Genomic DNA, 6,005 nt, shown 5'->3' on the forward strand with positions numbered 1-6,005 from the left:
GCTAGATTTCTAGCTTATACTTTAACAGCACTTAATCAGGTACTTATTAAAATCTTTTGAAGAAGTTGAATATTTTGCAGATAGTCACTTAACTTACTTTCCCCAATGTAAGATTATTAACGAAATCACTTCGAGAAACAGAATAAAGAGACTAGCGTGAATATCTTGATCATCAAATGTGAACCTATTCACAAACACTTGAGAGTAGTTTAGATGTCTACAAAAATATTTCAAGAAAAGATATCAACTTATTAACATAAATCAATTTTTGAAATAAATTCATATCAACTACAACATTTAGAGATTAATGCTGAAAGAATGTTAACAACATGTAAATGTTATCGTCTTTTACTCAAACTTTTCAAAATATTATCAGAAGACAACCAATAATAATGTCGAAAGAAATCAGTATTTAAGAAATACAAGCCAAGATTGAAATTCATCGCTTATAATTCCTTCAATTTACAATGTCAATCATGCTGAAAAGCTTTACTGTCGTTCAAGTACTTATGATTTACCATACATCCTTGTGTTACTTTATATTAATTTTCACAGTTTACCGCACCTTATTTACCAAGTAAACATTTCTAAACTTGTTTCTTTTGTGTGTGGAGATTAATGCTATCACCAGGTGCCAAAACGAAATAGATGGAATGAACCTGGAACTCTCAATGTACGAGTTTAAAGCTGAGTTACCCTACCACCAAACCAGAGTTATATAAGGAGACAAAATCCAAGAAGAAAATAATTCTTTACAGTAACTGAACTAAAGCATGAATTTTAAAGATATTCAGTAAAGATAGCTGACCGTACATTTCATGTGTCATTAAGCGTATTATTAAAGTGTATTTGTAATGTTTGGTAAAATCATAATGCTAGTTACACGGATATTTGATCAAATTACATAAAAGCTCAGGCAGTTAAAAATATGATTCTGTTTCACGTGCACATTTTTAGACCAGGCACTTAGAAGTACAACATTTTAACTTCATATTCCTTTAAATATCAGTATCACACTAGTATCATTTTAAGTGATAGAGAGCTGAGAAATGAGTAAGCTCAAAACTGTTTTAAAAAACCAATATTTTAACTATCAGGTTATTTTTTAAACACTGTAAATTACAAGAGGCTTGGAAGACGCAATTATCAGTCCGGTTTACAGAGCGTAGATTAGAGACTTAGTTGATGACTATCGTTCCATTAGTCTAACCAGTGTAGTCGTCAAACTAGTGTAAAAGACTATTTGGATGGCTACCTTAAACTACGTGGAAGGGAATTATCTTCAGCCAGGGGAAGACATGGTTTTGGGAAATGTCTTTCATGCTTGAAGAGTGATCTAATAATAGCTTACTGTATACCGAACGACGATTTAAGTATTATTATATTTTAGCTTTTCCTCCCATCCAGGACTTATCGTCTGAGAAGACATTCTAAAAAATCGTGAAAGCCTAGATCAAATAGTTTACAACTGGAGTTTAGCTTCTTGCACCAAGTGGTGAATTACCGGAATTCTCTACTACAACACGCAATATCAGAACCCTGTGTTGATACATTCAAAGTGAGATTGGACCTTCACTGCACTACAAATTGCAAGGACTAATATAGGTTGACTGACCTATCCTTACCACTGAAGACTGACTACTTTGTAATAAAACATTGTGGTTACGTTTACCACTCGTTTAATATTATCATTTAACAATACCATACAATGTAGTGTTTATCCTGCCTACGCTGACTCTGATAATGTTAGTTATTTATTACGCACTCCCTTTTATCGATCTCCATCTTATAACTTACTCTCTCCTGTTCCACGTAAAACTTACCTCATTTAACCATATACTTCCTTAATATGTTCATAGTTCCGCTAATTGTTACTTCCATTTTCAAAATAACCGGGGATTATGACTTCACCTTGTATTTTATTCCAATCAAAACGATTTTAGTTTTTAATTAATAATCATTATGTATAGTTAGAATACTTTTTGTAACAAATACTTGTCTTACACCTCATTGTAATTGTAGCAATAGAAAGGCAAACTGATTCAACCACCTGTAGTGTTGTGACTTTAAGGCCGGATTAATATCATGTGACTTAATCGCCAATCAAATACGACTTATACCATCTTAGCACTGTGTCAAACCAATGACGTTCGACTGGCATGAGCAACCCAGCGTTCTTATTGGTCCTTTGTTCTCCTAGCCCTTCCAGTTGAGTCCAGAACGCTAATAACAGCTTCCACTATGCGAATCATTTATTTTAAGCATACTTGGTTTATGTACCAGCCAAAGAGACCATATCACACTACAAAAAAAAGAAATAGTATTTGTGGTGGTTGTTATTCGGCCAAAGTGACCAAGCAGACTATATTTTTGCTTCAGGCGACTGCTTACGATCATTATCCAAACTATTTTGACGGAAACAGTTGGGCTGTGCTTGGCAATAAGCTCCTTTGCTATATTCACTATTGCGATAGATTCTAACAAAAAGCCCATTACATCCAAGCAGCACTATCAATATAACCACACGCATCCAAAATGATATCTTTCAAAAGCTGTAAATGCCAGAGGTTTCACTAAAATTTTGTATCATACAGGTAGGCCACTTAATTATAAATACAACTCCTGTCGAGTAGTATCATCGTTTGTGATCAACCATACTAGGAAGCCTAAACTACATTTCTTTACTAACCTTCTCTGTAATGATAAAGCATATCATTGCTCGGTATTCTGATAGATGCTTTTAACACAGTACATTACAGAAACTATCAGTTAGTGATCCCACTCATACGAAGGGGTCTACCAACATATTTAGAAAAAACAACTCAAGTTTATAACGTATTTATTTATTCAAACAACAGAACGACTAGTAAAATATACTTGAAATTAACTATCTAGTAGCGAACAGTGCCATTTATTCTGCAGTTAATCGTAATGATTCATATATATTCCCCCATCTGGACATAATGCAGAAGGTGCGGGCGACAAACATATTGATCATCGAAGTTTCGACCTTATTTTAATCGAGAGCCGCACATTAAACTAGCAATTTTCGACAACTGAAGACCTTAAGATGAATGATGCTGATCGGAAGAAATTGTGTGAAAGTAGAATCGATTCATAATCTAGGACTTTAATGGACCCTTAACAAATGAATATTATTTGAGTAGATAGTCGCTATAAGGTAGGTGATCATCATTACAAGCAAGTCCGTCTTTAAAGCATATGCGGCTGTTTTTTAAAACATTCCTGAAAGGCGTCTAGAGCAGAATATATCGTAAGAAAACAAATTGCCCCGAAACTGAACCAGTTTGGAAAGAGTAAACGACTGGGAAGCATCAATATCCATACTAAACCTCGAAAATTAAGCGAGAAAAACACGAAACTGCGAATTTTAAGGTTGTGATTGAAAAGAAGTAACGTTAGACCGCCGAATTCGCTCCATATCACCGAAATAAGGCGCTGGGAACAACTTAAAATGCATAAAAACCCCAGACCTAGCCTTCCAGTGTGAAATTTTTGTTTTATGACTATGTTACTTAGTAGTAATCAGTGTTTATCTAATTTTTGCATCAGATCGGTTAAATTAATTATCGACAAAGTGGCGATGCTCTAACTGGTCGGAACGCAATTTTCTTGAACAGCCATTTGGAACCAGTTATTTTCGCGTTTGACTGTGTTGCGATTGACTGTTTTTTTATTCTTATCATCCTGAATGCAAACTTGACTTCAACTAAGTCTGATTTACTGTGGAACCAGATGTAATATGTTCGAGTAACTAAATCAGTCTTCAGATTCAGATAGATCTCGGGTGCGTCATTAAAGTGAATTCAACCGTCATTTTAGCGAATATGAAACAGTATAGAAAATTATTTACCATCTATAATTCCAAACATGAATGATGATCTGACATCTAGATGACAAGTAGCCGACCGAATAAGATATCATCTAGCTAACGAGAACAAGAACGTAACTCAAAATAACAAATAATGGGCATTCCAAGCATCATAAAAAAGGACAAGTTTTATTCCCGTTGGAAGTAAGAACTGTAAGTTATATGAAAAAGAGGAATCCGTTTGTAAATAATTTCTTAATTAATACTGATATGATAGAATAAAAGCAGGAAAATCAAGCCAGTGTGGAAGTTGATCATTATGACATAAGTAATACGTGTTCACTGAGGAAATTATTAACTAACTGATATTAAATGCAGTTCAGTTAAATAATGTAAATCCAACGGCTAGTCCGAACATAAGTTTTACAAAGAAGGTAGTTAATGTGTACATTATTTTGGGAGTCAAATAAACCTTCATCATTTATCTTTGGTTTTCACAACGCGTCGGCGGATTCGGGATATCAGCATCAGGTACAACCCATTTAAATATCCAGCGATGGTAATAATTCCAGACAACAAATAATTATTGATTAGTTGGTTTCCGGAACTTTAACATGGTTTTAACAGTTTAGGTGCCGATGAGTTACATAGAATCTACGATCTCACGGAGGAGTTGGTAATGGGATAACCGGTTTAATCTGTTAGAAGACTGATCTGTTTTTCCCATTCAGCATCTACGAAATGGCCAAACCATGGTGTTGCCATTGATTAAAGAAACTCATCAGGAATGAAGATAGACGAAAGTAGAGATTTGCCGGGTACTCTAAACCCCAGAGAGAAACAAATTTCACAAGTACAAAACACCTGTTTTACAATACATCATACGCTCCAACTTTTACAACCACATTGAGATATCAGCAGTGCAAAAGTTGGCTCAAATCTCAATGAACTCAAATTGTTTTCAACTGTAACGTTAACACTACCATTTATACATCTCAAAAACGCCAAAATTTCAACCATTTCAACGGCCCACCGCAAAAGTTGGACTAAGCATCCAAAAACACCCCCACAACATGATACTTTAAAGAACATGACAAAAATCATTAAACGGGAAAGTATTATTTAAGTATGTTTCTATTCATAATCATCAAAAAGTCTTTCTTCAGATAATTAAATCACATCCCTACCACGAAATTAAAACTACTTTGCAGCCATTATTAGGTTGCCACAGATAGTGAAGTTGAGAAAAAACCCTAACGTTGGGCAATACTAGATATTTCAACAAAAGGACTGAAACAATTGAGATGGTGTATAGTGATTGAGGATGTTAATATTCTTACTCACACCTTCATCGCCTAAACATCATAGCACGATCCACCTATTACCTGTTCTCATCAAGTGAATCTTACCTGCCTTGACCAACCGTAATTATAGAAGTACAGTAGGAATTCACAGGTGAATCCCAAAGACTGTCTGTTAGGTGTAACATTCAGGATGTCAATCGATAACACGGACCATTGGGTTTTAAGGTGCATAACATAACAACAATGATTCTATGTACAGAGTGATTCTATTCAACTAACATCACCTGACAAGTGGTACTATTTATAGCTGAACATTAATTAATAACACTATGGATAGAAATCATATTTAATGCTCTATAATTACAAAATGTAACCAACTGAAGGTAATCCACTACAATTTGAAAACTGTCAGTTTGAATTTCGCCCAAAATGCCCTGGTACGGCCGAGGGTGGGGGAAGTTAGCTCTCCCTCTCGAAATGCTCTCACATGGCCACGCGTATACAGCCACTGCCAGGGAAGTCCTACTCACTGCCTTCTCGCGGCGGGGGTGTTGTTTACGAAATTGAGAAGACGGAAAGCGAATGTCCGGCGCTTTAACCGGGTTGGTGGATATGGAGGATCCATCTAGGAGAGTTGGAAAACCCTGATTCCAAAACACTGGTGCACATGGGCTCTGGTATTCTGAAGTAACAAATAGAACGTGAACCAATTGTTGGTCACCGGTTACCATGTGACTGCATCTCCTGACGTTTCTCCACTCTCTTGTGGATTAAACTTTTAGATCAAAGGCTGGAGTGACCTAAGAAAACCACCTGCTCCGATCTGGGCACCAGGGCAGTATCACAACCCACACACAAATCAAGTGACT

Source organism: Schistosoma haematobium, chromosome 1, assembly GCF_000699445.3.
Source record: "Schistosoma haematobium chromosome 1, whole genome shotgun sequence".
NCBI lineage: Eukaryota > Metazoa > Platyhelminthes > Trematoda > Strigeidida > Schistosomatidae > Schistosoma > Schistosoma haematobium.